Source organism: Thermobia domestica, chromosome 1 (assembly GCF_964235325.1).
Source record: "Thermobia domestica chromosome 1, izTheDome1.hap1.1, whole genome shotgun sequence".
Lineage (NCBI taxonomy): Eukaryota > Metazoa > Arthropoda > Insecta > Zygentoma > Lepismatidae > Thermobia > Thermobia domestica.
In genome coordinates, this window is record NC_137454.1 from 230571746 (window position 1) to 230581028 (window position 9283).

Consider the following 9283-nt stretch of genomic DNA (forward strand, 5'->3'; position numbering starts at 1 on the left):
AAATCATTGGGTTTCATACCCATTAACATACACACGTATTAACAATGTAATTTAAAAGAAATGCAAAAGAACCTAACTAATAGTGAAAAGTTAACTATCTTCATTTTCTCGTAGATTTATAATATTTATTAACTTGTAAAATAGGGACATGACAATACTTTCATGATGTATTCAAATACAAGTATGCATTTGATTTCGGTCGCTAATATAGCAAATGAGTAATTCATTAGACCACTTCTTTTAAGTACTGTAAGATATAGAGACAGTGTTTAGACGTAGAATCTGAATCATATGTGCTTCTAACTGGAATTGAACCCCGATATCCTATTCCGGAAAGGTATTTGCTAGTTATCTACCCACGAGGGAGCTCCAAATTTTCATGAAGTTCTGCAAATCTATCGGCGGACTGAATTTACTAAACCTCTGTGATCGTTCTTCACTTACACTTACCCTACATGACTTGACAGTTGACTCAAAACGACGATCATTCTGACTTAGACTAGTAAAAAACAAGTCGATTATATAAATATAGTCCCATAAATTGCCAATCCTTCCTTGATCATTTGCCACAAACCGCATGAAAATCGGACTTCAGTTAGAAATTCTAGACCCAAATGAAATCCATGAGTTTTAAAAAATCACCCTCTATATCCTATTTCTCTGTAAAATTTGAAATTTCGTTTTTCCATCTTTTGGTATTTTTAAAATTTATTTGCATTTTTGTATCCATTTATTAGAGTTCCAAGTGTGATGTTTACATAGACCTATTTGATTTTACATGCATTCTTCAGAGTAAAATTTCTAAGGAAAATCAATTTAGAAAGTAGTTCAAGAATATTAATTAGTTTCTTACATCCTTGCCAAAAATCAGGTTTATAACATTCCGAAATCTTAAAATGCATTAAGAAAATATTTTTCCTTCACAGCTAGTTATATACACTGTGTTTTAGATGCATGAATATTACATAAGCATCAACATTTTATAATATAATTTATAAATAAAAGATTCCTTACATTACCAGTATCCATTATATGTACTACTTGTGTATTTAATTAGATAAGAAAACTGGGTAAATTTTCTTCAAATAACAATATGCATCATTCTCAATTTTTATAATACATGTGGCATGGGTGCCGAGTCTGAGGGAGTCAAGGGGGCTGTCCCTACTGAAATTTTCTTGAGCCTTACGTACTTGTATTAAAATCCTCATTGATGTCTTGTTACAAAGCAGAACGGATTTCCCCTAAAGATGTACAAAAATCGATACCACTATGTGGTTACTAAAGAAGTATAGTGACACCGATTTCTTTATTAGTTAACAATGTATTTTACTGCAGCATTCAGTACATAAATTAATAACAATTTGTTCCATCAAAAAAAAAAAAAAAAAGAATGTCAATTACGCCTTATTAGTAACGAATGACATACTTTCTAGCGCCAGAAATGTTCGTTATTTCCGATTTTCTCAATAACTAAACCAAATCAAACCAAGCCACTTGGTATAACAGGGCTTTTTGTGGATCTGAGCTGCTCGTATGCCATCTGTCAGCGTCCGGATGAACTATGTCAGGTCTAGCGATCAACACGTGGTCAGTGCGCCGCGTCGCCCTGTTTCTAACAGACGTATCATGACCTTCCTAGACCTAGTGATCATCACTCTTGTATTCATGTGACTCCTCAGTTTGCCCCATGACGCTGGGTCGATGCCGAAACTTAGGGGGGCGTGGCACCAGGGTCACACGAACTTGAGTCAAGCGCTCTAACCACAAGACTATGGTGTCCCCTCTCAATAACTACACATGAGAATTTGGTCTTAAGGATGTTGTGTTATTCAGTTATTATGTGACCTATCAACTGATATGTATAATGCGTTGAGGATATTTTATTTAAACACAAAATAACAATTTAGGACTTGCATGTTTCTCGTACATCGTTACCACTTTGCAGGTTTACAAACACATTTATTTTCCTTCTTTCTCTCGAAAACTATGCTCAGTGGAGTATTTAAGGGGGGCTCCCGGGCTTAAGACCCCCGAAATTTTATTTACTATATTAAAGTAAATGAAATATCTTGCAGAATTTTCACATTTCCAGGACAGAGATGGAGTGGGTCAGTGGGTCGGTGGGTCAGTGGGTCAAGTGGGTCAAGTTTTCTGAGTGGGTCAGTGGGTCATGGGTCAACAGCATGTGACCCACTGTGACCCACCACCCACCATGACCCACTGTGACCCACCACCAACCGTGACCCACTGTGACCCACCACCCACCGTGACCCACTGCACCCACCACCCACCATGACCCACTGCGACCCACCACCAACCATGACCTACTGCGACCCACCGACTCAGTATGATCTACCGACCCTCTCTGCTCACTGCATTGTAGAAAGTATCTTCTGAAGACTGGCAAATTTGTCTTCGTTTTACTTTCAATACCTTCATTTCCCTTCCTTTTCCACTTGTTTCTGTCTACTTACCTGAGGTGAGTATATCTAACCAAGTGAAAAAAGAACTTCAGGACTTTTGGATATTGATATTTTTAACTGTAATAATAGCAATAGGACTTCTACTACTAGAAAAAAAATGAGTATCTCGCAAACCGTTAAACTTACGGAGCTGAAATTCAGTGTATTAACTCTTTATTGAAAATAAGCAGAATGTGTCCTAGCATTTTTTAAAATTCTTCTTTATGTGGGGGTGGGCATTTTCTATATATGGAAAATTGGTAGTGAGTTGGTTTGTAAAAATGATCGAAAACGATCGATGTTATTTAAGAAAAAAAAATCAGAAACAAAAAATACAGTGATATATAGGCTTCATATATCCATTGCTTTCTACTATAATAATTGCTGAAGCTTATGTTTATTATATGGAGAGCTTAGAGCACACGGCAATCAACCCAAAAACGTGACTAAAATAGGCATAAAATTTGTACTGTAAGCTTAATTACACAGACATTTTAAGTTTGGATTGTACGCATAATTATATGGAAAATTTTACACCTTTTTCCCTTTACGTTGGTCTACTTACCTTGATTTGGAACTTTCAAATTTCACCCTTTTTTCACTGAAAAGTATTGATAATTCAACAAGGAAATAATTATACTATGATAATTTAATTTAAATTCATCGTAATTTGGCTCATGGCAAACAACAGTGTGGTAATTGAAGGGAAAGAAGGAGGGAAATTCGCATTCACCTCTGAACACTATCCAGGAACCTCGTTCCCTTTCGCTTTCTAGACAAGGGAAGGAACTTGGTAATGGCATCAAACCTTCATGTGTAATTACAAAAATTAAATTTATAAACAAATCAGAAATCATCAGTTTATCAGCTTTAATTGATAATTTATTCACAAGATTCCCTATCGAAGGCGTGGTAGATGAAGTTTCTGTTCTCCATGAGTCGACATTGCGAACTGACATGGTCGATATGGAAAAGATGTTGTATGGTGATAGATTATACTTCTTGCTGAGTATTTCAAAACTGACTAAGAAAAATCGTTATCAGACTTAAGTCTAACAAGCAGATTATCGATGAGGAGTTGCAGAAATCGGGTAGAAATATTATCAATTTCCACGACAGAGTGTGAAGGGGATTTCCCCCTTATGAATTTACAGATGACTGATATTAGAGATAGACTAAGTGCTCAAACATTGTCTAACTTGTTGTTCATCAATGTTAATGGCCCACCGCTAGACAAGCTCAAAGTACGCGAGCTAGTTATTTCTTGGCTGAAGGATGGACATCATTCCGCTGCGGATGATTTACCAAGAAAAAGTTACCAACAAGAAATAAACCCGATTTCAGATTTGTTTTAAGGTGGAAAATTACGAGTTACAGAAAATGTGTACTTGTATTAGTAATGGCTTATTTGTGTTATTCAACTTTGTACCTATTTTTTAGTAAGTCTCTTCTATGCTTTAAGTAAACTACTTTGAATAAATATTCATAATAATTCCAATTATTCATATTTGTAACTTAAATTTAACGTGGTGTTTTAGTGATTACACAAATTACAATTATGAGCATACTTTATGGAGATGCTCTCACATAGGATACCCGAGCACCTTTATAAACTATGAAAAACTGATTTTTCGAGTTTTTTGTGAGAAAAATACTGTGAAGTGAGAAACCATAACCTTTTCCATATTGTACAGAGGTATTTTCCTGCGAATAGAAGTTCCTTTTGGAATGCGTTCAGAAATTAACACTTGCAAGAATACTCTCCTAGTACAAGTATATTTTAGGCACACACTAATTTCCCCCCACCTCGAACTGTTTCAATTTCCTCACTGACAAACACTTTACCATTTTATATCATAAAGATCAGATCCAACGTTATTCTAACAGAGTGGAGCTTGAGCGATTGACTAGAAATTCAAACTCCGATTAGTGACAATTTCACAGTCTTGTTTTATTTCAAGTGTGAACTCTTTAGTCAGTACAGAAGAGGCCGTGGATCGTGTTCAGAGTTGATGACGATGGATTTTGGTTAGTCAGAATAGGTCATAGTGGATGAGAGTGGTTCATGGTGGGTGGTGGGTCACGTGGGTCAGAGTGGGTCACGGTGGGTGGTGGGTCAGAGTGGGTCACGGTGGGTCACGGTGGGTGGTGGGTCAGTGGGTCGTGGGTCACAGTGGGTTGTGGGTCAGTGGGTCGTGGGTTAAGTTTTCATTGACCCACGCCAACTCTGTTCCAGGACTAAAGTTAGCAAAGCCCCCTCCCGAAACAAAATCTAAATACGCTACTGACTATGTTTGAGATTTTACACTTACTCATGTCACTTTGTTCAGCACAATAAGTTCTATCGATCAATATATGTCTCATCTTTGGACAGTTCTTTTCTCCTTAAATGCTAATAATGTTATAAAGAATTAAGAAAAATGTCTGGAGAAACTTAATTTGATTGGATGCTTAAAGCTAAGGACGTACACTTGATTACATTATTCAAATACTAATATATGAAAAAAAGTATTCTTTAAATCATAAACTTTAACCTTCACATTTGAACTGAGAAGTCTGTGAACTCGAACCTAATTAAACACTTTCGATTAAGTTTGCATGCCGTAGGGCAGAAGAATATATACTGTAGACTTAGATTAATTTCATATGTTAAGTTTGTTGAACCTCCCGGAAAGAGAGAACATGTTTGTTGCTAAGTACACAAATTAAGCCAATATCCGCCGCAACTTTATCAAAAGTTATAGTTTCTGGGAACAACTTCAGAAGTTTAGTAAAAGACTTCTTTTCTCTTTCGTCAGTGATCAGTGATTTGCCGAGGTTACCAAAGACATCTCTGGAAATGTAATTACAGACACTTATAAGTTTCTTCTTCGTTACCGAATCATTAGAGTGACATTTTGGGAAAATGGCTGACTATAGTTTCTACACTAATGAAACCAACTTTTTCCCCCCCTTGAGGGTAACATTATTGACGTGACAACTTAGCGTGGTAACATTAATGAAGAGAAGAGTAGGTCAGTCTTTGTGTGTCTTCCAGTGGCAATGACAAGTTGATAACCCTTTGTAATGATGGCAACGTTTGACTCATTGATAGTCCACACGTGTCCCTAAAGCCCTGTTGCCATTTTACCACTGATAAGTAAAGTTGGTTCAGATTATAATTCCAAAATAACTTATTGTATATTGGATTTAATTTCAAAACAAATAATGCGGTAGCACCTCGACTTAAATAACGAAAAGAGAACAGGTGGTTCAGTGGTAGAATTTTCATATCTATCGCGAGGGTTCTTTGTTCGGTTCCAGATCTTGTGAGTTATTGTTTAGGAATTAGATTTCTGGTCTTTCAGCATCTAAGGCCATGTTAGCTCGTCAGGTATGAGATATGATGTCACACTAACCGAGGAAAGGGAAGGAAGAAAGAATTGGGGAGGGAAGGAAGCGGCCTGGGTCCTATATGTTAGGTACCATCCCGGCATTTGCCTTGTGTGAATGAGGAAAACCTTACTCAGGATGGCTTGCCTGAGAAAGCTTTTACGCTTTTTCGATCGAGTGCTCCACTGGGAATCGAACCCGAGACCACTTACACGTAAGTCGAGAGCGTTAGGGACTACGCCACGTGGGGCCACATTGTGAAATGAAATGAAATCTGTGAGTTTTACGTCCCACGGTTATGCCGGTTAGGCTAAAGGAGACGGTGATGATGAGTAATGAATGAAATGGTGGAATGAAGAAAGTGGGAGGAAACGGGAGAACCCCGAGAAAACCCACGCACACGGTGTTTGTCCACCACAAAGTTCACTTGGCGGGGGCTGGGATCGAACCCGGAACCCCAAGCACCAGAGGTGAACGCTCTACCACTGAGCCACCGCGGCCCCAGGCCACATTGTGAATCATTGTGAGTATTCCTAGATGTTCTCTTGATTGTATTCCCTTCCACATTATCGACACCACTAATTGTTTCATATTTGTTCATTTGCAATCATTGTCCGTATCTGTTAGTCCAAAAGCTATGCACTTTGAACGTCAAATTGAAGGTTTGATAAACTTTTTAATTGAGGAGGTGGTGGAATGGAAAAATAAATTGGCAGTCGTTGTGATGAAGTGATCCTGGCGCGCTTGTGTATCAGACACTTTTGTCTCACACATTACTATTTATTGCGTGATATTATGAGACCGAATTTGAAGTATGTGTCGTCCTACTGAATATTCGGAGCAATATTTCTAGAATGTCCGGAATACTCAGACTTCAGAGAAAATTTAGTATTGTCTAGCAACATTAGTGACGATGTAGGAGAGAACCATGTTTTAGGATGGTATTATCTACTTTATTAGTGCGTTGAATTATTTAATGTTCTCTGATGTTTTTTTCTTTTATTTTATATTTTTACTACTTTGAAGTATTTTTATTTATTATTTTGTGTTTTCTACGAGTTATTTATTATCTTCAATGATTATTTATTTTGCTTTTTTCTATATTTAATCAACATTTTAGACATTATTATCTGGTTTTAGAAGTCATTCTTTTTATTTTCTTTTTTAAGGATGATCCTTATGAAGATATGTGTTAATCATTGGCCTTTTCGTGATGGTGACAGATAGTCTAGTCGGTGACGTCCCCATCAAAACCTTAAGAATCAGTAGATCAATTAAAGAGCTCACTTAAGAAATTCGAAAGTAAGGGAAAAGTACCTGATCCTACTGACGCACGAATATATCAACATGACGGTATTGCATGTAATGCTATTAGTGTAAATACAAACTTTACCTTGTGGAATTCCAGTGGCATAACTACATTGAAAGCGGTAGTGTATACTTCGTGAAGGAGTTTCGTGTGTATAGTGTGATATTCTTTAATTAATATTGTGAAAGGAATTGGTAGTAGATTTTTCCATTTCCGATTTTAGTAGAGGGATTAGAATGAATATGGAGTATATTCGTTGAAGGCTTAGTTAGTTTGCAAAAATGCTCCTATTATTTACTCTACACTGAGAAAAAAATTGTATGTGGCGTACTTTTTAGGTAGGCCTAGGTTACATGCGTAATTCCTGTAGTTTTTGGACTTAACGTACAGCAGACGTATAACTGAAAACGCGTGTTTTATAATACTTTCTGTATAAGTGTTCCATCTATACGCACTTTCCGTATGAAACAATGTAGGCGGTTAGGATCTCACATACAAATGGACGTATATAACATATAGCTGAAGAATGTAACATAAGTATATGCATGTGATATACGGAAAACTGTTAGATGTCAGAGATTCTGCAACGGCATGATGTAACATCTAAGGGCAGTCCTTATGTAGCATACGGATAACGTATGCTTCGTATTGATTTCTGTAGTAAGAAAGAAGGTACCGTATATTTGTACAATATACCGCTGTACGGAGAACGGATTTTTCTCAGTGTATAGTGGTCAATGTTAAAACCGGAAATAGTTGATTTCTACCAATTCAAGTTTGAATATAACTTCCCTCAATGAACTCGATTTCTAATTTTTGACCCTCTACAGCCAGGATAAAATTGATAATAAACCGCCAACTAGTTCTTAATTTTCCTGTCTTCCGAACGGACAAATAGGTTAAATTTTTTTTTGTTTTTGTTTTTGAGGAGTAGAATTTAAGCAAGGAATAGGTTTTAATATAGGATATACATTTTTGTTGAAGTATTTATTGATTTATGGGACATAATTCATTCTATGAGCATGAATCATCAAGTAGTTGCATATTAAACTGCCTCTAGAGGGTTACGCCCTCTCTCTCGGCAAGTGATATACTGAAAACAAGTGCAAACATAAACAACGTTAGTTGGACAATGTGATATAAAGAAAATAACTAGTGCTAAATAGAACGAGTACATTCAATGGTGCTGAAATAGATCTATGTGCATGAACATAAATAATAAACATTGTATGATATTGAACTGTGGAAAAGATATACATATCATGAGGAAAATATTAACAATAAATAACTGGAAAAAGGTGATAGTATATAATGATAAAGGATATATAAGACTACAAGGTGAACATAATTGAAATTGTAATTACTTTATAATGATTGATGAGATGAAAGTGCCTTATACGCCACAACACGGTGAAATGGTTAATAGTAACGAATGCATGTTATTCTTCTGTCTTGGGGCGTCTCAAGACTGATGTAGACATGGGGAGCCCAGATTATTGGTGAGGGAGAACAGTGCAGCTATGGAAAAAGATGAGGGATGACTTGATGAATGATCTGACGTTGAAAGAATCTGCGATGAAAGTGATCCATAGGAAGGTTATTTACGTGAAGTGTGATCAATATACTCAACGGTGTATGACAATATTTGAAAGAGGAATCCTGCTCAGAATCTATGAAGATTGTGTCCAGAAAAATATCTTTATGAGATTCTAGGCATTTGGCTATATATCGCTTACGTAAAAGTGAGATATGTTCTACAAGTGGTGGAAAGTCTATTCGATTGTATAGTTCTCGGTTCGGATATGGTAGTTTGATGCGGTATGCTAAGCGTACTGCATGGCGCTCCATAATTTCGAGCCTACTGTAGAACTTAGATTGAGCTGGAGACCAAGCAATATGGCCAAATGTAAGAATGCTGCGCATGAACGCTTTATATGTGTTGATAAGCAATTTTGAGTTTAGCCCCCAATGCTGTCCTACTAGCCTGCGAAGTAATTGCAACCGATTTTTTGCTTTAAGCACAAGTTTCTGGAAATGAGCAGTCCATTGTAATTTATTATCGTACGTTATTCCTAGATATGTAACTGATTTAGATGGTTCTAATCTGTGTGTTCCGACCGTGATATCAAGACGATTG

The 9283-nt window shown here is 36.7% G+C and overlaps 1 protein-coding gene across 1 annotated transcript in view; it reads left to right on the forward strand.

The window, feature by feature from the left end:
* Positions 1-9283, forward strand: part of LOC145667152 (uncharacterized) — an 805536-nt gene that overhangs the window by 276306 nt on the left and 519947 nt on the right. The gene's annotated exons all lie outside the window — the stretch shown is intronic.